This window comes from Arvicola amphibius, chromosome 3 (assembly GCF_903992535.2).
Source record: "Arvicola amphibius chromosome 3, mArvAmp1.2, whole genome shotgun sequence".
Classification (NCBI taxonomy): Eukaryota; Metazoa; Chordata; class Mammalia; order Rodentia; family Cricetidae; genus Arvicola; species Arvicola amphibius.
The window spans coordinates 175,600,701-175,623,557 of NC_052049.1; the positions used below are offsets into that span (position 1 = coordinate 175,600,701).

At 44.9% G+C, this 22,857-nt stretch overlaps 1 pseudogene; it reads right to left on the reverse strand.

The window, feature by feature from the left end:
* Nucleotides 1-1,002: 1,002 nt before the first annotated feature.
* Nucleotides 1,003-1,543, reverse strand: LOC119810807 (annotated as a pseudogene).
* Nucleotides 1,544-22,857: the final 21,314 nt, after the last annotated feature.

The following is a 22,857-nucleotide window of genomic DNA, read 5'->3' on the forward strand; positions in this document are numbered from 1 at the left end:
TCTATCATTGGCCTCTGAGGGCAGACACGTGGTTGCAGAGACACACACACAGGTGAAACGCCTATACACAGAAAATAAATACATAATAGATGAAGTCCTTCACATTTGACCCATGTATCACAGGGCCCTGTTGAGCACCCATGTTGGGAGAAGCCCAAACATCTGACCGTTCTTCCACTTCCTGCTCACAGTGAAGACCCAGGATGGTCCTCATTTCTAACACAGTGGTCTCTAAGTGCTGAGCCTGGACTAGTACTTAGGATTCATTAGAAACATAAACTGGAGAGATATTAGGTTGGAGAGGTTGCCCAATGGTTAGATCACTTGTTGCTTTTGCAGAGGACCTGAGTTCATTTCCCAGCATCCACATGGTGGCTGTCAACCCTGTGTAACTCCAGCTTCAGAGGATCTGAAACCCTCTTCTGGCCTCCGTGCATGCACATGATACATAATTATGTATGCAGGCAGCTATGCACACCTACATACCTAAAACAAACAAACAAATCAATCAATCTAAAGAAATACGAACTCGCTGGGCAGTGGTGATGTATGTCTTTAATCCCAACACTTGGGAGGCAGAGGCAGGCAGATCTTTGTGAGTTTAAGGCCAGCCTGGTCTACAGAGCAAGTTCCAGGACAGCTAACAGCTAGTGATACACAGAGAAACCCTGTCTCAGGAAACAAAACAAAACAAAAACAAAAAAATCTAGCTTTTTTTTTTTCCAGAAGATTTTGATGTCTCTCCTTTGGGGTAGGCAAAATCACCTCTGACAATGTCTGAAAGGTTGTCTGACACTTAGGTACTGAAGGATATGGTCCAATATTGTGCTGGCTTAGGATACAAGGCACACAAAGTTGAGGCTTAGACTCCCCTGGGCTGAAGTTGGACAAAAGGTGAACAGGGCGTGGTTTGGAAGATGGGAAGGGTATGGGCTTGAGTTCTTGTTGGCAGAGGTAGTTGGTCATGGATGAACCCTGAAGAACAGCAGGCAGTTCAGACCCTCAGGCTGGGCTGCTGTGGTGACCGTCATCTGCCCAGTTCAACAGTTGGCTGCTCTCCCTCTGGGCACCCTCCACAGCATCGTTAGCATGGATGACATTCCTGCTGGTGTGAACACTGAAGTCTCCTGATCGTCCCTGGTGCTGCCTCGGTAGAGTCAGTGTGTCCTATCACGGTTCTTGAGATGTGGACCACAGTGCGCCCTTCCCAGACCATGGCCACCACAGGCCCGGAGCTCATATGGCTGATAAGAGCGGGGTAGAATGGCTTCCTCTGCAGGTCCCGGTAGAGCTCAGCAAGGATGCTTTCTGGTGCCTGCAACATCTTCAGCCCCACCAGCTTGAAGCCCCGCCTCTCAAAGCGGTGTATCACAGTCCCCACTATCCTCTGCTGCACCCCATCTGGCTTCACCGCAACCAGGGCAACCAGAGTACGCTCCTGGGGCCAGGAAGGCCCTCCGGAACTGGGGCGCACCAGCAGGCCTGGAATGCGTGGCCCGCACAACAACGCCCGCAGCACAGCGCGCCCAAAGAGGCAGCCCATGGTGCGGGCTGGCATGGCAACGAACGCAAAATCTAGCTCTTAAAGGGAATGGAGTATATAGGCATGAGGATCAGAAGTTCAAGGCCAACCTGGTCTACATGGGAAGTTCAAGAAGAACCTGGGCTATATGAGACCTTGCCTCAAAACAAACAAACAAATAAAAACATATCTTTCTAAACAAAATTTAAAAATGCTGCATATGGTGACTCTGATGAGTCATGCCTATAATTCTAGCATTTGAGACACTAAGGCCTAGAAGTTTGAGGCCAGTCTGGGCTACATAGTGACAGTAAAGCCAAAAATTAAAAAAGGGGCCACAAAGGGGCCAAGAAGGACCCTCTACATTTCTTTGATGCATGCATGCTTCACTATCTCGCTGGTACCAGAGGTTCAGGGAGGGGTCAGGAGAAATACACTAAACACAGCTCCTCCAGGTTTTATCTCGGAACAAAGTGTGGGTATAAAGAAATAAACACGAACAGCACACTCACCATGGCTTTGTTTTCCTCAAGGCCCAGGCAGTCGCCTTTGTTTAAGGTTAGATTGTTTACTCCCAAGGGATGGGGGAGTGGGAATTAGAAGTAGCGCTTGGACAGAAGCCCGAGAGGTTTCACTCAGTTCCTTGGGAGTCTGACTGGGGACACAGAGAGCTCAGAACTCAGGGTTCCTGGCCAGGGAGAAGGGCCTCTGGGGACCCAGGAGGGCGGGACTGTGGTTTCCAGAGGCAAAGATGACATAATGTCTGCTTGGCCGGCAGACGCCAGTTCTGCTGGAGTGGCCCATCCAAGTAGCAGGGCCTAGGTCTTGCCCCAGGTTTGCCCTGATGCTCAGAGGCTAGGTTTTCTCTTTCCCTAGGATGCTGAGGAAACTGAACCCAGTAGCTGGGACTTCCTGCTTATCCCAGGGCTGCACAAATCCTGGCCAGCCTCATCATTCAGCACAGGGGACTTGGGTGGTCCTCCAAGATGCTTCCACAGCCTGCTTGTCTTACCTCAGTTATGTATGTTTGCTTGTTTTACATTTGTTTTTATTTTGTGTGTTATGTGGCCATCTTTGACGGGGTTTGTATGCGTGTGTGCTCATGCATGCTTGCACACATGTGCCACAGAGTATGTGTCAGAGGTCAGAGGACAATTTGGCAGAATTAGTTCTGTCTGTTGGAAATAAGATGATAGCACATTCAAGGGACTAATGAAACAAAGCGAGTTGTTTGTTTTGAGACAGGGTTTCTCGGTGTAAACAGCTCTGGCTGTCCTGGAACTCACAGAGATCCACCTGCCTCTGCCTCCCAAGTGCTGGGATTAAAGGTGTGCGCCACCACTGCCCAGCACAAAGCAGTTTTTAACATATAATTCCTCAGAGAGGGACAGAGCATAGATAACAGGTGAAAAAGAGCTGGGGTGCTGGTTTGGCACAAGATTAGTTTTCAAAAAAGAAAAAAAAAACATTAAAAAAAGAGTAGTTTTCAAAGTCCTCCCATGATGGGATATTCCTATCCTCTCTTCCTATAGGCCAAGACTAGCCTCCTTCTCAAATCCCCCATCCTATTAGTTTAGAATACAAAGTCTTACCTAATTAATCATTTGGGACTTGAGATTGCCTCCTTTAAAAAAATTATTTATGGGCTGGAGAGATGGCTCAGTGGTTAAGAGCACTGGCTGCTCTTCCTAAGGACCTGAGTTCAATTCCCAGCAACCACATGGTGGCTCACAACCATCTGTAGTGAGATCTGGTGCCCTCTTCTGGTGTGTGGGCATACATGGAGGCATACATATTTATTATGTATGTTGTATACATAATAAATAAATCTTTTAAAAATTATTTATTTATGACCTTTTTTTGTTTTTTTAGACAGCTCTGGTTGTCTTGGAACTTGCTTTGTAGACCAAGCTGGTCTCAAATTCACAGAGATCCACTTGACTCTACCTCCCAAGTGCTGAGACTAAAGGTGTATGCTGTCACAGGCTTATTTTTATTTTATATACATTTGGTGTTTTGCCTGCAAGTGTCTCTGTATGCAGGAATCAGATCCCAGGCAACAGGATTACAGACAGCTGTGAGCTGTCATGTGGCTGCTGGGTGATGCGTTAAGAAGTATTTTCACACTAGCCCAGAATGGAGTAAAATAAACATTTTTTTATTTAGGGATAGACTCACAGAAAAAGCAGTGATCAGCAGGAGTGGGGAACTGGAACAGAGGCCCTCGGGCAATTCTTCGTCTGAATTTATAGTACATAAGACCACGCCCAAAATGGGCCAGTATCTTAAAGGCTATTGGCTGAAGGAATTCCCACAACAGCTGGGTACTGAACCTGGGTCCTCTGGAAGAGCAGCCAGAGCTCTTAACTGCTGAGTCATTTCTCTAGCCCCAAGATTGCCCACTTTTCTGACTGTGGGCTCAGTCATTAGCATACTGCCTATGGTGGCTCCTGTTCATCATACCTCTGCTCAACACTGAGCACACCTCATACTGAAAACAGACAGGGCTGGAGAGATGGGTCGGTAGTTAATAGCAAATACTGTTCTTGCAGAGGACACAAATTGGATTCCCAGCAACCACAACAGGCAGGCAGCACACAACTTTCTGAAACTCCAGCTCCAGGGGATCTAACACCCTCTGATTTCCTCCTAAGGACACATATACAAATAAGCAATAATGAAAATTAAGAAAATGTAAGGGTTTTTGTTTGTTGTTGTTGTTTTGCTTTTAGAGACAGGATTTCTCTGTAACAGTCTGGCTGTCCTGGAACTTACTTTGTAGATCAGGTTAGTCTCAAACTCACAGAGAACAACCTGCCTCTGCCTCCCAAGTGCTGAAATTAAATGCATGCCCCACCACTGCCTGGGAAAAATTTAACGTTTTAGAAGAAAGGAAGGAAAGAAGGAAGGCAGGCAGGCAGGCAGGCAGGCAATGGACCTTAATTATCTGTCTGTCTGTCTATCTTTTTTTTGGATTTTTGAGACAGGGTTTTCCCCCTAGGTCATTCTGGAACTCCCTCTGTAGACCAGGCTGCCCTAGAACTCAGAGATCCTCCTGCCTCTGCCTCCCCAGTGCTGGGATTAAAGGCATGCACACTCCTGCCCAGCTAACAATCTATTTCTTTCTTTCTTTTTGTTTGTTTATTTGTTTGTTTTCAAGACAGGGTTTCCCAGTAGCTATAGAACCAGTCCCGGAACTCACTATAAGTAGACCAGGCTGGCCTTGAACTCCACCTGCCCTCCTGCCAAGTGCTCAGATTAAAGGTTTGTGCCACCACAGCAGGACAGCAATCTATTTCTTACATCTCCTTCTACCATGTGGCCCTAAGAATGAAACTTAGGTTAAGGACTGGATGGCAAGCTCCCTAACCTGCAGAGCCATCTCACCAGCCAGGCCATAACAGTCATTGTTGACTGTCATTCTTGATCCATCAGTGAAGAAGTGATGCACTCGGGGTAAGAGCAAGGCCAATGCCAGAACCCTGCCCCCGGCCATGGTGCTATTTAATGACATCAGTCCCTGTCTCTCACACACTGTCTCATCCCTACAAAACATTTGCACATGCTTCCCCCCTCCTTCATCGTGTGAGACTGAAGGGTCATGACTTCTGTTTTTATAGAGCAACAGGGGGTTTATAGAGTCTAACCAGCTTGCTCAAGATCACCCACTAGAAAGTAACAAAACCAGGCCAAATGCTTTGCTCCCAAACCGCTTATTTTGTCCTTCATTCTAGATCACAGCAGCGATACCCATGCCTAGAAGCCCAGGGCGGGGCTCAGTGCAGTCCCAGCAAACACAAGCTCTCGGGTCTTTGTCTTTCTCCTCCTTTTGTCTCCTCCTCCTTCCCTTTCTTCTGCTTTTCCTCTTCCTCCCCCTTCTCTCCTCCTCTTTTTCCTCTTTATTTCTCTTCTTTTGTTTGTTGTGAGACAGGGTCCCCGGTAGCCCAGGTTGGCCTCAAACTTACTATGGTATCAGATGATGACCTTCTGATCTTCTCGCCTCAACTCTCCTGCTTGTCAGCTGACCAGGGGCGACTCTAATGATTTTTGAATCCCAAACTTACCCCAGGAGAAAGCTGTCCCCGAGGTTGTTGGCAATCTGGAAATGATTTAGCATTCCTGTCCACTGTTCTCTTTCCCATTAGTCTTTTAAGTCTCTTTATACATTGTAGGTTAAAAACTTCATAACAGGGGCTGGAGAGATGGCTCTGCAGTTAAGAGCATCGCCTGCTCTTCCAAAGGTCCTGAGTTCAATTCCCAGCAACCACATGGTGGCTCACAACCATCTGTAATGAGGTCTGGTGCCCTCTTCTGGCCTGCAGGCATACACGCAGACAGAATATTGTATACATAATAAAACAACAACAAAAAACTTCATAACAACAACAACAACAAAAGCCCCATAACTGACAGATGTGGTGGTGAACACCTTTAACCCCAGCACTCAGAAGGCAAAGGCTGGTGCATCTCTGTGAGTTTAAGGCCAGCCTGGTCTACAGAGGGAGTTTTAGGGCAGTCAAGGCTATATAGTGAGACCCTGTCTCGAGAGGCACTGGTGGTTTAGACCTTTAATCCCAGCACTTGAGAGGCAGAAGCAGGAGAATTTCTGTGAGTTAAGGCCAGCCTGATCTACAGAATGAGTTCCAGGACAGCCAGGGCTATTACACAAAGAAATCCTGTCTCGTAAAACCAACCCAACCCAACCAACCAACCAACCGAACAAGCCTGTAGCTGCCAGGCATAGGAGTGCATAGCCAGGCGTGGGAGTGTACACCTTTGATTCCAGCATTCCAGAGATAGAGAGGCCGATCTGTGAGTCCTAGACCAGCCTAGAGAGACCAAGTGAGACCCGTCTCAAAAATAAATGAACAAATCCAGCCACAACCCATTAAGCCCCACCTGTTGTCCCTTATGTAGAATTTGTACACGACAATGAGGATGGTCTTGGTTCCACTTTACAAGGGCACAGGGAATTCTGGTACCTTTCACATGTCTCCTACAGGCTTCATAATGCATCGGTAAAAAAGCCTGGAGTGGGACCCAAGTTCAGGTTAAACCTGGAATATATGACATCCCCATCCCACCCCTGACCCACTCTTCCCCACCCCTCTCCCACCTCCCATTGTTGGTTGGTTTGGGTTGATCATTTTATTTTATGTGTAGGAATGTTTTGCCTACATATATGCATATGTATCACATACATGCTTGGTGCTGGAGGAAGTCAGAAGAGGGTGTTGGATTTGTTGGGACTGGGGTCTCTATTAGGAATTTTTCTTGATGCAAGCTCTCTGCCAATGCAAAAATATCCAGGTTTAATGGCATTCCTGTGCTCTCGGGTGGCCCCAAGGGGGAACCAGGAGACTGCCAACTTGACCACGAGGGGGAGAACCAACCACCAGGAAATTTTCCAGGGAAGCAGTTTAAGGGCGTGGTCAAGATTTTGGCAGGCCCTCCTCTGGGAAGAGGGTCAAGACTTGGTGGGCACAGGGACAGGGCCTCCAAAGATGGAGGCCAGAGACTAGGGCTTACAGTCTCTATGGATGTTTGTTAGCTGTCATGTCAATACTGAGCATTGAACCTGGGTCCTCTGCAAATAGGGTCCTATTATGTAGCTCTGACTGGCCTAGAATTCCTGTGTAGACAAGATGTATGTATATGCATTTATGTATGTGTGTGCACAAGTGCCCGAGTGAGTACCATATGTGATGGCTAGGTGCAGGAGCCTGTGCACACTCAGAAGCTAGAAGAGGGTGTCAGATGTCTTGGAACCAGCATTGCAGGTGTTTGGGGGAAATGTAAAGATGGTTATGAAAGCTGGGACCTCGACTCCAATCCTCATGGTCATATAGTATAAGGTCTCTCCTTCCTGTGGGGGGCCAGGCATGATAAGCTAAGTCTGGGCAGAAAGGAAGTTCTTTACTTCCTCCAACCATTATCACCTGGGACTCTGGCCATCGATAAATTTAAATGGAGTCTGGAGTCTCAATAGTTTACTCTGAGACAATGCCTGGCAGGCCGAGATTACCCGACCCTCATCCAAGAGCAGACCATTCAAAGAAAATTCCTGGCATTCCAGGATAGAAACACCTACCAGCACTTCACCAGGACACCCCTAGACAAATGTCAGCCAATCAGGGGTCCTGAACCTCAGAGACCCCTCACCCCCACCTTTACTACTATAAAAACCCAATTCTCATTGAGCTCGGGGCTCTCTGGATATTCCAATACGTTGGACTTGCGGAGAGACTGAGTTTGCAAACTTGATTAAAATAAAGGCTCTTTGCTTTTACATATGGGACTCGGTCTCCTTTGTTGGCTTTTGTGGGGACCCACGGATTTGAGCCTAACACTTCCGCCATGCAAGTTCCAGGAATCCAACTCAAGCTGTCAGGCCTGATGACAAACACCTTTACCCTGTGAGCTGTCTCACCGCCCAGCTCAGGTTTTTAATGAAAAACGCTGTGCACACCTATTGGTTTCAGGTGCAGGCTGGGCAAGTCTGAAACCTGCCTGTGTGGGGCCAAGTTCTCTGCAGCAGGAGCTTTGCTGCCTAAGTCAGTCAAACAAACCCGCGGGCACTATTTTTCTCCCCCAGGTGACCTGAAGTGTTGCACCAGGATGCCCATCCCTCCCGACAGGCTGGGTCCTGGACCTAGGTGTTGTGTGTCCGGGATTCCCCACTAATATCAGTGTTCATCTCTGGCTCGGTTCTGGGGTGACGTGTGTCTGGAAAAATGCCCAGAGGTGGCTTCTACCCAGCTGGCTTGGGAAGGGAGGGGAGTGGACTATCTGATGAAGGAGTCTGATGTGTCTAGCCGTAGCTACGAATCTTAATTCATCTTCATTCATCTTCTCTAGCCTACTTGTGACAATCTGTTTAGACCAACAAAGAGTGCTCAGCCCTCCCTGAGGAGTTAGTAGCAGTTAATGGCTGTTGCAGGAGGGGGAGTCATTTTCTTGTGTTGCCCATTCTTTAGTAAACAAACCACCCTAACTCCCTGCAAGTGACCCTTAATTAAACTCAATAGGTCACCATTAAAAAAAAAATAAACAAAACGAGGTGTGGCAGAACATGCCGTCAAGACCAGTGTCTTGAGCAACTGCATTTCCTCAAAGGACAAAGGCTCTAATTGAGCCTGGCTTCAGGAATGGGTTAAAGAATTATTACTCTAAGGTAAAAAAGCAAGAGAGTGAATGCTGTGGTTCACACAACATTGGAGAGGCTGAGGTGGGAGGATAAAATATGGGGCCATTCTGGTCTATACAATAAGACTTTTTCTTAAAAAAAAACAAACTAGGGTCTGGTAGTGGTGGCACAGGCCTTTAATCCCAGCACTCGGAGGCAGAGGCAGAGACAGGTGGATGTCTGTTAATTTGAGCTCAGCCTGACGTACATAGTGTTTTCCAGGCTAGTTGGAGCTAAATAGTGAGACCCTGTCTTAAAACAAACAGGGCTGGAGAGATGGCTCAGCGGTTAAGAGCACTGACTGCTCTTCCAGAGGACCCGGGTTCAATTCCCAGCACCCACATGGCAGCTCACAACTGTCTGAAAATGCAGTTCCACGAGATCTGACACCTTCACACCAATGTACATAAAGTTAAATAAATCATTTAAACAAACAAACAAACAAACAAAACACCAGCCAAACAGAAAACAAAACACAAAACATAAAACCAATTACTAGCAAGACAAAGTGGCCCACAGCTGTAATCTTGAGAGGTAGAGGAAATATGACTGCTACGATTTCCAGGCAAATCAGGGCTCCATAGTGAGACACTGTTTCAAAAAGCCAGAAAACAAACAAACCAACAAATCAATGGAAGAACTGAGGCTATAGCTGAGTGGAACACTTGAAAAGGCTGTTTGATCTCAGCATCTTGAAATAAAAAAGACCAAACAACAACAACAACAAAAAACCCAAGCCAACAAATAAAAAGCAGGGCCAGTGGGATGGATCAGTGGATAAAGGTATTTGCTGCCAAGGATAATAACCAGAGTTCACTTCCTGGGAACTATACTGTGGAAGGCTAGAACAGATTCCTACACATTTTTCTGCCTCCACATGCATGCCACTGCATGCAGTGGTTCACACATATATACACATACATAGGCACATACATAAATAAATACAATTTAAAAAAAAGGCCCAGGGCTGAAGAGATGGCTCAACGATTAAGATCACTGACTGCTCTTCCAGAGGACCAGAATCTAACTCCCAGCACTCACATGACAGCTAACAACTGTCTCTAGCGCCAAGATCTGAGACCCTCACATAGACATACATGCAGGCAAAATATCAAAGCATATAACAATATAAATTAATAATAAAAGTCCACCCACCAGACAGTGGTGGCACATGTCTTTAATTCCAGTGCTCCGGAGGCAGAGGCAAGTGGATCTCTGAGTTTGAGGCCAGCCTGGTCTACATAGTGAGTTCCAGGTCAGATAGGGCTACACAGAGAAACCCTGTCTCAGAGGAGGGGAATGCAGTTGCTGTCAAGCCTGATGCCTTGCGTTTGATCCCCAAGACTCACAAGATGGACAGAAACAACTCTTGCAAGTTTCCCTTTGACCTCCACACATCATGACATACACGACCCTCCAATAAATAATGTAATAAAAAATTTAAAAAGAGAGAGCAACAACAAAGAACCCAGGCACAAAAAGGAAGCAATCAATCGTATGTTGTCTGGGGCTGTAACATCTGAACGCTTGCCTAAGTCTGGGGGAATCCCCTTTCCCGGAGGCTCACTCATTACTTCTGCCCCACAGAGACTGCTCCACACAGCTGCAGCCGTATCCCTGTGATGCAATGACTGGTTTCCCCAAGAGTGAGCCATCACAAAGAGCAAAAAACCAGAAGGAAGCTGTAATTCTTTTTATGGCCAAACCTCCAAAGTCCTATTCTGTCGACTCTGTCACATTCTGCGTATTAGAAGTCTGGCTCACACTCAAGAGAGGGAATATGAGGCTCTACCTAAAAAGCAGAAATTGCCAAAGAATGTGATTGTGTATGGGTGTGTGTGTTTTGCCTGCCTGCTGTCTGTATACCATGTATGTGCCTGGAGCCCTCAGAGGCCAGAAGAGATCCCCTGAAAGTAGAGTTACAGACACTTGTGAGCTGCCATGTGGGTGCTGGGAATTGAACCAAGGTCCTCGAGAAGAACAGCCAAGGCTCTTAACCATTGAGCCATCTTTTCAGACCCCCAGGCAATTTCTTTTTGGAAAAGGTGCAGCAATACCAAAAACAGGCTAGCAAGCACACCATGGCTGGCATGCTCCCTAAAGGTGGTACTGCATCTCAGCCCATTGGTGGGGTCCCTATTTCACAGTCTGGTATTACTGATTAATCTTCACAGAGAGAAGGGGAAGGCTCAGGAAATAGAAACCCTTTCTGGGCTAACTACTTTTGATTAAAAGGAGGAGGAAGAGGAGGAGGAGGAAGAGGAGGAGGAGAAAGAGAAGGAGGAGGAAGAAGAGGAGGAGGAGGAAGAAGAGGAGGAGGAGGAGGAAGAGGAGGAGGAGGAAGGGCTGGGAGCATGACTCAGTGGTTAAGAGCATTGGCTGTTCTCGAGGACCTGGATTCAATTCCCACTACCCACACAGCAGCTCACAAGTGTCTGTAACTCCAGTTCTAGGGGATATGGTGCCTTCACACACACACATACACACACACACACACACACACACACACACACATATATTCAAAATACCAATATATGTTAAAATAAATCTTAAAAAAGGAGAGAAAATATTTCTTATACATGCAAATACACATAAGTAAAAATAAAATACATTCATTCTTTTAGGTCCATATATTCCAGAGGATTTGACATCCTTTTCTGACCTCTGAGGGCACCAGGCATGCACCTGGTGCACAGATACACAGGCAGGATAAACATTCCTACACATAAAATAAAATAAATAAAAAATTTTAAATATTTGAGCCAGGAGGTGGTGGCACACTCCTTTAATCCCAGCACTCGGGAGGCAAGGGCAGGCGGATCTCTGTGAGTTCAAGGCCAGCCTATTCTACAAGAGCTAGTTCCTGGACAGGCTGCAAAGCTGCAGAGAAACCCTGTCTCGAAAAATCAAAACTAAAACCAAATAAATAAACAAACAAATAAATAAATAAAATTTCAATGTTTAATAAAAACTCAATTAAAAAAAAAACAGGCCTGAGAAAACACTGTTACTAGACACATTGGTGATAATTTTTTGTCTCTGACTGTGATCTTGGAGAAGCTGAATAATCTCTCTGAGCCCCTGGTTTCTTATCTGTCGGAGGAGGAATACAAATGGCCTTCTGCTGAGGATGAAAGTGCTGATGTGTGTAAAACTTGGAGTTCTTCCTTGAACTCAGAGTTCGTATAACGGGGCCTTTCTGGAAGAGCTGGTAGGGGACCAAAAGGAGATGCTGCAGCTTCTGGATAAAGGAAGGCTGTGGTTACTCTGGACCTTTACAAAAGGAGATGCTGCAGCTTCTGGATAAAGGAAGGCTGTGGTTACTCTGGACCTTTACAGAAAAGATCTTTGGGGATGCAGAAAGCAGAGAGATGACCCAGCAGGTATAGGTGCTTGCTGCCAAGACCAACAAACTAAATTCAATCCCTGGGGACCCCCCCTTAAATAAATAGAAGCTCTTTGGAAAGCACAAGGTAGGGTACAAGACAGGAACCGAACTCCCTAGACCAAGTGCTTTGCGAGCTCAAATTCTTTGTGTGGGCTCCCCTCTCCTCCAGTCTCATTGTCACTGAGACTGACCTAGAACTCATAGTAACCCTATGCCTCAACCTCCCAACTACTAGAATTGTAACTGTGAGCCACAAAATCTGGCTACTTCCAGTTCTTGTTGGCCACCATTTGGAGAGGGCGAAAAGGTGTTACCCTTTCACGCACTCGTCCCGAGGCGCAGAGACTCTGACCAGCTCTTTTAAGCCCTTGCTAGGAACTTACTGGATTAGACATGACAGTGGTCCCGACAGTGGTCCTTGGTGGGAGAGAAGGAAGACAGGTGGTTGGCAGTTAGGTGTGGTGATGAATACCTGTAATCCAGCACAGAGACCTTAAAAATACTATCACAGGTTCATGATCAGTTTGGACTGCTTAGAGGATTCTAGAGACTCTTTCAAAAACTGGAAAACAAGCACTTAAGAAGTAGGGCAGCTGGTAAAGTGCTTGCCTGGCACGCACAGGCCCTGTGTTCAAATCCCAGTTTGCCTGGCATACACAAGATCCTGTGTTCAAATCCCAGTGTTCCTGGCATGCACAAAGCCCTGTGTTCAAACGCTAGCTTGCCTGGCATGCACAAAGTCCTGTGTTCAAATGCCAGCTTGCCTGACACACACAAGACCTTGTGTTCAAATCCCAGGACATCATAAAAGCACACGGTAAGACCGGGCAGTGGTGGCACACACCTTTAATCCCAGCACTCAGAAGACAGAAACAGGTGGATCTTTGTGAGTTCGAGGACAGCCTGGTCTACTGAGTGAGTTTCAGGACAGCCAGGGTTACACAGAGAAATCCTGCTTGAAAAACAAAAACAAGACAAAACAAAGCAAACATCAGACATGGTGGCAAACATCTGTAATTCCGGCACTCAGGAGATGAATATGGGAAAATTAGAAGTTTAAGGCTACATAGCAAGTTCCAGGCCAGCCTCTGGTCTATAACAGAAAGATAAGAGACAGAGACGGACAAACTACCAGACTTCAGAAAATGATTGCAAGAAGAGGCAGTGAGAGGGTTAGAAAGATGGCTTAAAGGTAAAAGCCTTACTAATCTTCCATTGGAGGCAGGTTCGGTACTCTAACCCACATGATGGCTCACAACCATCCATAACTTCAGTTCCATGGGATCCAACATGGGTGCCATGCACACACATGGTACACAGACATACATGCAGAAAAAGCACTCATACAAGTTAGGAATGGTGGCACACTCTTTTAATCCTAGCACTCGGAGGCAGTGGCAGGTGGATCTCTGTGAGTTCAAAGCCAGCCTGGTCTACAAAGTGAGTTCTAGGACAGCCAGGACTGTTACACAAAGAAACCCTGTCTCAAAAAACAAGCAAAAAAACTAAACCAAACTAAAACACCTACTCATACACAGAAAATATATGTATTTTTTGAGACAGGGTCTTACTCTGGCTGTCCTGGAATTCACAATGTAAACCAGGCTGACCTCAAACTCACATAAGTCTACCTACCTCTGCCTCCTGAGCGCCGAGATTAAAGGTATGTGTCACTATATATGTTTTTAATTTTTTTTAATTTAAAGAAGATGGGATGATGAAGGAAGCCTGGAGAATGATCAGGTCGATAACACAATTTACTTCTGAGGATCCTGGGGTGGCCACCACAGAAAGCAGGGAGAAATCTGGGTGCAGCTAGGGAAGGGAGAAAGAACAGGCACAGAAACCTGACTTCCAGACTCCCTGAGTCTGTAGTTGCGTCCCTGTGTGGTGGCTGGTGGCCAAGGGTTGATCCAAGGCCAGCCTAGAGCTACAAAAGAGAACAGGATGTGTTGGGAGAGGGACTGAGATTAGAACAGAGGAATTTATCTCACTGATTTGCCTCTGAGAAGATCACATTGTGAACACTTTCCTCTCAAAAAATTTGCCATCTGTGGTCAACCTAGTTGATAAAACCAGAGCTGGGAGTGGTGGGGCACATGTGGGCTCAGCTTCTTAGGAGGCTGGAGCAAGAGGGACATTTGAGCACAGAAGATCAGTCACTTGGACAGTATAGCAAGATGTAATCTCAAATCAAATATATATATATATATACACACACACACACACACACACACATATAAACGTATGTATGTATGTATGTATATATTTGGTGTGGTGGCATATGCTTTGAATTCTAGCAGAGACAGGAGATCCGTGAGAGTTCAAGGTCCACCTGGTCTACACAGTGAGTTCCAGGACAGCCAGGACTATATAGTTTCTCAGAAACAAACCTCCCCATGGTTATCTGTCTCCCCTTGGTTATGATGAACTAAATCTCACCCAGCTATGCACCTGATGATAGTTTCTGTTTTCCTATGTGTGTGTTAACACCACTGGTCTTCACTTCCTCAGTACTAGGATTCTGTTCCCACCAAGCCACCAAACCTAGCTGTTGCTTCTTTGCCACCCAAATAAATCACATAGAGGTTTATTCTTTCTTATAAATGCCCGGCCTTAGCTTGACTTGTTTCTTGCCAACTTTTCTTAACTTAAATTATCCCATCTAACTTTTGCCTCTGGGTTTTTACCTTTCTCTATCCCTATTTCTTTTCTTTCCTTCTTATTCCTTGTCTGGTTGTGTGGCTGGGTAGCTGGCCCCTTCTTTTCTTGCTTCTTCTTTCTCTTTCCTCTTTTTCTATTTATTCTCTCTGCCTGTCAGCCCCACCTATCCTTTCTTTGCTCAGCTATGGGTCGTCCAGCTCGTTATTAGACTAATCAGGTGTTTTAGACAGGCAAAGTAACACAGCTTCACCGAGTTAAACAATGCAACACATCTTTGCATCATTAAACAGACGTTCCACAGCATAAACAAATGTAGCACATCTTAAAATAATATTCTACAGCACCTAGTTTTGTTTTGTTTTATTTTCAAGGGTTTCTCTGTGTAGCCCTGACTGTGCTGGACCTTGCTCTGTAGACCACCTGGCTTGCTTTCTTTCTTTTGTTAATGTGAATTCTCAAGATTGAGTTCTGAACTCGGGGGAGCTGCTGGCAGCTTCTAGCTGCTGGAGGAAGGAGAGCCATTTCTCTTTGGGGATGTGGTTACTGGCAGGTTTTTAAGGTTTCTGTCCATGTATGGCCCTACACTTACTTGTGTGCAGATTGCACTAATGCTATCAGGGTTAAAAGAGGACATGAAAGTGGGAGAAGCTTGTTTGGGGGAGGAGGGGATGGAGAGGGAGCTGCAAGCAGCTATGATCAAGTTGCCTTGCCAGGCTGAGTGGTACAGACCTTTAAAGCTTTTAATCCTAGGTATCAAAGCTCCAGGCCAGCCAAGGGGCATAGCAAGACCGTGTCTCAACAAGCAAAGAAAAAACATCAATAAAACAATATTTGACATGCAAGTATAAAATTATTGAAGAAAAATTTAAAATATTCTTAAAGAATAGTTAATTGTGCTGATTGGTGGTAGTGCACACCTTTAATCGTGCACTCGGCAGAGGCAGGCAGATCTCTGAGTTCGAGGCCAACTTGTTCTACAGAATGAGTTCCAGGACAGTCAAAACTGCCAAAGAAACCCTGTCTTGAAAAACAGAAAACAAAAACAAACAAGCAAACAAACAAACAAACAAAGAATAGTCAATTGTAATTGCTGATTGTGTTTTTTTAAGGATTTAGTCCTTGATTAAAGTAACAACAAACCACACATACCCATAAAGAGGAAGAACAGGTTCTTAACTACAAACAATCTTTCACTGTTTTATTAATATTGATTGTATTTTATTATTATTGTGGCGGGTGTACTATGGTGTGGTGTGTGCTTTGTGGGGCCCGTTGTTTCCAGGCCTGGAAAGCCCTGGGTTCTGGGGATTGTACTCTGATCATCAGATTTGCTTTTAACCCACTGAGTCATCACTGGAGGTTTGGGGGGGTTGGTGAGGTGGAGATGGGAGCCTTGCTGCTACACTATTGGTAACACATCTTCCAGATGACTGTAGTGGCTCATAGTTTTACATGTACACTTTCAAAGCCATTAATGCTTCTATTTCATTTATAGACTGAGGTGCCTGTAACATCCCACCACCATCTGTTATGACTCTGTAGAGTGGGTGTTTTATACAGTCTGAGGCTTCCTCCTGAGGACTGGTGTGTAGAGCAAGAAGTCGATTCCTTCATAGCATCGCTCTGCCAGCACTCCTTGTAGACTCTCATAGGTCACATTTATTTATGATGCTATAAAGATGATTATCTTAAAATTTTTATTATATTATTCGTGTATGTGTGTGGGTACTCGACACATTGATGTGAAGGTATGGAGGTCAGCGGAGAGCTTGGAGTTGGTTCTCTTCTTTCACCGTGTGGGTCCAATTGAACGCAGGCTGTTAGGAGCAGCAGCAAGCACCTTTCCCCGCTGAGCTTATCGTACCTGCCCCTAAGATGCTTCTTGCTTTCATTCATTATTTGATTTTTTTTTTTTTGATACAGGTTTCTCTGTAGCTTTGGGGCCTGTCCTGGAGCTCGCTCTGTAGACCAGGCCGGCCTCGAACTCACAGAGATCCGCCTATCTCTGCCTCCTAAGTGCTGGGATTAAAGGTGTGCGCCACCACTGCCTAGCTGGTTTTTACTTTAGAGACAAGGTTTTTCTGTGTAGTCCTGGCTGTCCTGGAAGTCACTCTGCAGACCTCAGATATCTGTTTGCCTTTGCCTCCTAAGTGCTGGAATTCAAGGCATGGACTGCCACCTTCTTATTTCCTATTTGTTTTTTGAGATGGGGCTCTTTGTGTAGCTCTAGCTAGCCTGGAAGGTGCTATATAGACCAGATGAGACTGCCTCTATCTAAGAGATCTGTCCAGGACAACCAAGGCTACACAAGAAACCCTGTTTTGAAAATATCAGTTCTCTCCTTCCAGTCTCTCTCTCTCTCTCTCTCTCTCTCTCTCTCTCTCTCTCTCTCTCCTCTCTCTCTCTCTCTCTCTCTGTGTGTGTGTGTGTGTGTGTGTGTGTAGGGGGTGTTGATTAAACTCAAGTCATTAGACTTGGCAATAAACCCCTTTAGGCCATCTTACCAGCCCGATTTTTTTCTTTCCCCTCCCCCTGTACAGGATTTCTCTGTGTAACAGCTCTGGCTGTACTGTACATCTTAAGTTTAAGGCCATCCTGGGTTACATGAGATCATTAAAAAAAAGGACAAAATGCTTTCTGGGTTTTTATTTTTATTTTTTTGGGGGGGTTGGGTTTTTATTTGGGTTTTATTTTGCTTTAGTTTTTTGAGACAGGGTTTCTCTGTGTTACAGTCCTAGCTGTCCTGTAACTCGTTCTGTTCACCAGCCTGGCCTCAAACTCACAGAGATCCGCCTGCTTCTGCCTCCCCAGTGCTGGGATTTGTCAAAATCACAATCATTTGAAGATTCACTTATTTATTTACTAATTTATTTTTACTTAATGTACATTGGCGGTTTTTTCTACACGTATATCTGTGTGAGGGTGTCAGATCCCGTGGAATCAAACCCTGGCCCTCAGGAAGAACCACCAGTGCTCATCACCACCGAGTCATCTCTCTAGCCCTATACATTCCACATGTGTGAGCATCTGCCTGGATGTGCACCATGTGTATGTCTAGTGCTCAGAAAGGGCAGAAGAGGGTTGTGAGCTGCCATCTGTATTATGGGACCTGAACTTAGCTCCTCTGCAGGAGCAGCCAGTGCTCTTACCCACTGAACTATCTCCAGACCCCCCTGACAATTTTGATGCTCAATCAATGCTTCTAAGATGATGCTGAACCCTTATAATTCACAATCTGCTGAAAGTCCACAGATAGTCATACTGACCTCTAAACCCTGACTGTGGCTAAAAGTTATACAAAGCCATGTCTCAAAAACAAAACAAGGGCTGGTGAGCTGTTTTAATGGGTAAAAGTGCTTGTTACACAGCCTGATGACCTGAGTTGGATGTCCAGAAGCCCCATGAAGGTAGGAGAGAAGTGATTCCACAAAGTCATCCTCTGACTGCCCACATGCATGCCGTGTTCTAGTCACACCCCATAGGGCTTACATACATAAAAAACAATAATAAATAAATCTTAAAAACAAAAAAAAGGCTGGGAGATAACTTCAATTGATAAAGTGCTTACTATTCAAAATGAAGATACATTAAAAAATAGGGGAAGGGGCCAGCTGGTGGTGGCACACGCCTCTAATCCCAGCACTTGGGAGGCAGAGGCAGGCAGATCTCAGTGAGTTTGAGGCCAACCTGGGCTAGAGAGCGAGTTCCAGGACAGCTAGGGCAGTTACACAGAGAAGCTCTGTCTCAAAAAAAAAAAAAAAAAAAAAACAACAAAAAAAAACAAACAAAAAAAAAACCAAAGAATAATAAGAAAAAAAAGGAGAAAGGGCTGGAATGATGTTTGGGGAGGAGGCTCATTTGTTAATGCTCTTTGCTGGGCAAGCATGGAGACCTTCCATAGACCCCGCAGCACATGAGTAAAAACCGTGGCCCTGTGTAGGGGTAATCCCAGCTTTGGAGAGATGAAATTAGCAGACCTCAGGAGGCTGCTAACAGGTTAGCCTCCTGGAAACAGTTTTAATTCAGTGAAAGGCCATGTCTCAAACACCTAAGGCAAGATAAAGACTAGAGGATACTCATGTGCAGTGTATGCACCTGTTCACACACGTGCGCACATATATATATACAACACATACATACATACATACATACACATGTACATATAGGTATGTACATACAACATATACATAAGACACACATACTAAAAAATATTAAAATAAGAAAAAGGCAGGGTGACATATCTTTGCAATTCAGCTCTGGGAAGGTTTAGTTAGACAAAGCCCTGAATTATTATGGTCAGGCAGCTGAATCGAATTTTGATGGAAGACACTTGATGGTGACCTCTGATCTTCATATGTACATGTATACTTGTGTGTGAACACCCCACATACAGGAACACTACTTACACATTGGTACACATATACACACAAAATAAAACCAACACAGAACAACTCCCCACCGCAAAAAAATTTGAAAAATGCCACTGTCATGTCATAGCATTTCTTCTCCTCTGGATAGTTATGTCTCTTTTAAAAAATATTTATCTAGCTGAGCAGTGGTGGCACACGTCTTTCAATCTAACAGCCAGGACTGTTAGATTGAAAGAAGGTTAAGAAATGTTTCACAGCTGGGCAGTGGTGGCACACGCCTTTTATCCTAGCACTCGGGAAGCAGAGGCAGGCAGCTCTCTGTGAGTTTGAGGTTAGCCTGGTCTACAGAGTGAGTTCCAGGACAGGCTCCAAAAGTACAGGGAAACCCTGTCTTGAAGCAAAACAAAACAAACAAACAAACAAAGAAATGTTCCACAGTAGCTGAACCTAAAGTGACATAGCAGGGGCTGGAGAGATGGCTCAGTGTTTAAGAGCACTTGCTGCTCCTCCAAAGGACCTGAGTTCAAGTCTTACTACTCACATGGTGGCTAGCAACTGTTTAAATCCAGTTCCTTCTTATGGCTCAACAGGCATCAGGCATGCATGTGGTACACATGCAGGTAAAACATATAAAATTATGTGCAGGTATACATATAACATAAAGATAATTTTTTTTTTTTTTTGGTTTTTCGAGACAGGGTTTCTCTGCAGCTTTAGAGCCTGTCCTGGAGCTAACTCTTGTAGACCAGGCTGGTCTCGAACTCACAGAGATCTGCCTGACTCTGCCTCCCGAGTGCTGGGATTAAAGACGTGTGCCACCACTGCTCGGCTGGATAAATATTTTTTAAAAGAGACATAACTATCCAGAGGAGAAGAAATGCTATTATTATATTATTGTATTAACAGAAAAATTCCAATATGAATGATTGATTAAACAGAGGTTTTTTTTTTTCTCTCTCTCACTCTGCAGTCTAGATTGACCTGTAACTCACCATTGAGAAGACTGGCCTCAAACTTTCAGTGATGTTCCTGGTTCTGCCCATGCATGTACCAGTATACCAAGCTGTGATCTAGATCTTGTTAGATAGAACTCTGTTTATTTCTGAGACAAGGTCTCAAATATGCCGTCTTGGCTGGGCTGTAACTCTCTTTATATAGACCAGGCTGGCCTCAGAGATCCCCCTGCTTCTCCCTTCTTAGGGCTGGGATTAAAGGTGTACACTCTGCTGGAGAGATAGTTTAGAGGTTAAGAACATTCTTCTAGATGACCCGGGTTCAGTTCCTAGCACTCATGTGGCAGCTTATAACTGTCTGTAACCCCAGTTCCAAGGGCTCCAATATATAGACAAATGTGCACATGAAGTAAAATGTGCACATAAAATAAAAAAGAGTAAACAGAAAAAAAAGTGTGTACCATTATACCCAGATAGATAGACTCTTGACTCAGAGTCGATTTTAAATTTTATAAGGTTGATATTTGTATTGTTAAGAAATATACCTTGGAGCCGGGCGGTGGTGGCGCACGCCTTTAATCCCAGCACTCGGGAGGCAGAGGCAGGCGGATCTTTGTGAGTTCGAGACCAGCCTGGTCTACAAGAGCTAGTTCCAGGACAGGCTCCAAAGCCACAGAGAAACCCTGTCTCGAAAAACCAAAAAAAAAAAAAAAAGAAAAAGAAATATACCTTGGAATATTTAGGGGTAAAAATCCTGAAATATGTGAACTATCATTAAAATGATTATCCCAGCACTCAGGAGGCAGAGGCTAGTAGTTCTCTGTGAGTTCAAGGCCTGCCTGGTCTACAAAGCTAGTTCCAGGACAATCAATGCTATGTAAAGAAATCCTGTCTTGAAAAACCAAAAAATAAAAATAAAATAAAATAGTCTGTGTGTAGAATGGCATGTGTGTGCAGCACATGATTAAGCAAATGGATACAATGTTTAAAACAGCTGAAGCTTGCCAGTGGTGGTGGCACACACCTTTAATCCTAGCACTTGGGAGACAGAGGTAGGCAGATCTCAGTGAGTTCCAGGAGAGCCAGGACTGGACTGTTACACAGAGAAACCTTGTCTTGAAAAACAAAACAAACAAACAAACAAACAAACAAAAATGGCTGAAGCATGGTAAAGAATACATGGGAGTCTTCTATGTAATTTTTATTCTTGAAACTTTTCAAATAAATTTGAAAATTATTTCTAAATATAACATTTTAAAAATGCTCCCCTGCTAAGTTCCCTGAATTGTAATTGAGTCAGCATGGATTGTGCCTGCAGGGATTGCATGAATATGTGTAGCTCTTTCCTAAATATAAGTTAGCTTGTCCAAGCTGCCAAATGTTTGATGCCAAGCTAAGTGGAAAGTGCCAAGTTGCCAAGGCAAGCATCTGTGAAAAGATTCCCTTCCATTTTCATTTCAATTCTTCTCTGGAGTTGGCAGCTTTCCTCAAAGGCTTACTGAATCGGCAAGAGCTGCTTTTTAGCTTTCAAGTGACTCACACAAGGCCTGAACAAAGGGGCTGAGGTTGGGGTTCTGCTGGCATCTGCCCTCCTAATGGACTTGGTGATGCCAGCCTCCTCACCTAGGGAAAAGGAGTCATCAACACAGAGACCATAAACTGGCAATCTAAGAGATGCCAGCCCACAGATATGGTGAGCTATACCGTGTTCTTGTTTTTGTTTATTAAATCAGGCAGGAGCTCATTCTGTAGTCCTTGTTGGCCTGGAATTTACTTGATAGATGTCTAGCTAAGGTTTCTATTGCTGTGATGAGACACCATTACCATGGCAACTCTTACAAAGGAAACATTTAATTGACGGTGGCTCGCTTACAGTTTCAGAAGTACAGTCCATTATGATTATGAAGGGGTGCATGGCAGTATGTAGGCAGATGTGGTGCTGGCTACATCTTGACCAGAAGGCAGCATGAAATCTACTTGAAGTGTCACACTGAGGGAAGCTTGAGAGAGACCTCAAGACTAGCCCCCACAGCGACACAGGTCCTCCAACAAGGCCACACCTGCTTCAAACAGGCCATACCTCCTAATAATACCACTCCTTTTGGGGGCCAGTTTCTTTCAAAGCACAACAATAGACTAGGCTGGCCTCAAATTCACAGGAAATTGCCTGCCTCTACCTCCTGAATCTGAAATCAACTGTACTTACTTTGTTTTTTAACTAACAGCCCTCAGTCAGGCATGGCAATGTGTATCTGTAGTCCCAGCATTTTTGAAGGTGGAGGTAGGAGAATGCACGGTTTTACACATACACACACACACACACACACACACATACACACACACACGTGTGCAGGTTCACGAGCTTGTGCATAATATGGACGTTATAGAGAAGGCTGTGTCCTGCTCTATCACTCTACCTTGGTTTCTTTGAAACTAGGTCAGTATCCCTCACTGAACCTGGAGATAGGCTGTCAGAAAGCCCAGTTGTGGTCTTCCTGTATCTACCCACGTCAATACTGAGATTACACATGCAGCTTTTTTTTTTTTCATGGATTCTTGGGATTTGAACTCAGGTCTCTTACCCACCCAAGAGACTGGGTTTCTTTGTTTAGCCCTTGCTATCCTGGAACTCAGAGAGATCTGCCTACCTTTGCCTCCTCAGTGCTGGAATTATAAGAGTGCATGCTACCACCACTCAGCCATATTTTTCCAATTAATTGATATTTAACTCAGTGATTAGGACATTTCTTGGAAAAATTCGACAGTTCTCTGGA